Genomic DNA, 1,597 nt, shown 5'->3' with positions numbered 1-1,597 from the left:
CGGATTGGTATATACAGAAAGAGTGAAATATAATTGAAAAAAACATATTTTACCAGAACAACATTGTATATAGTGGGGCGATTAATCGGAATCGGGAATCAGAAAAATCAGAGCTTTTTGGGGTATTGGAATTTGAGTTCTGCATCATGTAAAAAAAGAAATGACTAAGTCCATCATTTGCCGCTCCCCATTTAGCCTCAAAAGTTCCCAAGTCCTTAACATTTAAATTTGAGTTCAACACCATGCAAAACTGCTAAATAGACATACACAGAAAATTTTGGACAAATATGATAAAATAGTCCCAAAAATGGAGTGTTTTTATTAGCCCTAAAGAGCCCCTGGGGCACACCCAAGAGTTATCGCGAAGTATAGACAAACAAAATTATACAAAAATCAGTTAGTTACGAGAAAGTTTTATAAAAATCCAAGGCATCAATTTTTTTTAATAAGCACAAAACTGTCAATTTTAGCCATTTTAACCCAAAAGGCACTCCTATGGGTGCAACTAGAGTTTTTCCAGAAAATCCGTTCAATTACTTTTTTACTCATATCATGTTTAATGTTTGTGCAAAATTTCAAAAATTTTCAAGGCGTAGTTATTGAGGAAAGTGAGCAAAGACGAACAGATGAATAGACAAGGGTGAATTTATAGGTCAACCCTCCTTTTGTTGGGGGACTAATAAATAAATAAATAAATAAAGCTTATAAGTAAAATAAAAAGATAAGAAATGCGCCACTACGAAAGCAAAACCAGACAAGAAGTCTGAAATAGAGAAACGGCACTGTTTAAAACATAATATTACTTCAGATCAAAGCAAGCACTTAGTAAAAAAAAAAAAAAACTGTTACAGCTTGACTATGCAGGGCCATATTTCCTTTCTCTTCTATTTTTTGTTGATAAAACGTTAATCATCCCCTATTAATTTTTTTCATTTAATTTTATGGACATTTTTTTTTAAACATTCATTCTTTTGATCATCATTTTTATATTTGATCAATTTGTTTTGTTTTTTTTGTTTTTTTTTTGAGAAACATTAGTCGTCCCCTGTTTAGTTTTATAGCCATTTGATTTTTATTGACTTTTGTGAAGCTTTACCTGTTTTGACTTTTTCAACATTTGTGTGTGTGTGTGTGTGTGTGTGTGTGTGTATGTGTGTGTGTGTGTGTATGTGTGTGTGTGTGTATGTGTGTGTGTGTGTGTGTGTGTGTGTGTGTGTGTGTGTGTGTGTTGGTGACAATTTCTCTTTGCTCCTGCGTATATATATTTTTTCTATATTTTTTAAAAATTTCTTGGCCTTTTCAAAAGTTTTTGTTTTGTAGTCGGCTTCTACTTAAAATGTTGGACAAGGGTAAATTCGAGAATTCTCTAGGTTGTGGGTTATTCGGATATTTTGTAAGAATTTGAGAGTTCTTGGATTTTTGTGCGAAGGGATTAGTAATTGAAAGACCCTTCCTTTTCCGAAAGGAAAAGTCCTGCGAAAACCTGGCAATTTTTCTGAGGCTTTTACGATTCACAGTTACCTGTGGTTTGGATAGGTGGGGGCATACCTTAATTGCCTCTATTACAGGTTTCCGTTCTTGGACTGAAATCCGATGC

Source organism: Euprymna scolopes, chromosome 21 (assembly GCF_053919585.1).
Source record: "Euprymna scolopes isolate OS-2025 chromosome 21, ASM5391958v1, whole genome shotgun sequence".
Lineage (NCBI taxonomy): Eukaryota > Metazoa > Mollusca > Cephalopoda > Sepiida > Sepiolidae > Euprymna > Euprymna scolopes.
Note: the sequence above shows the minus strand (reverse complement) of the source record.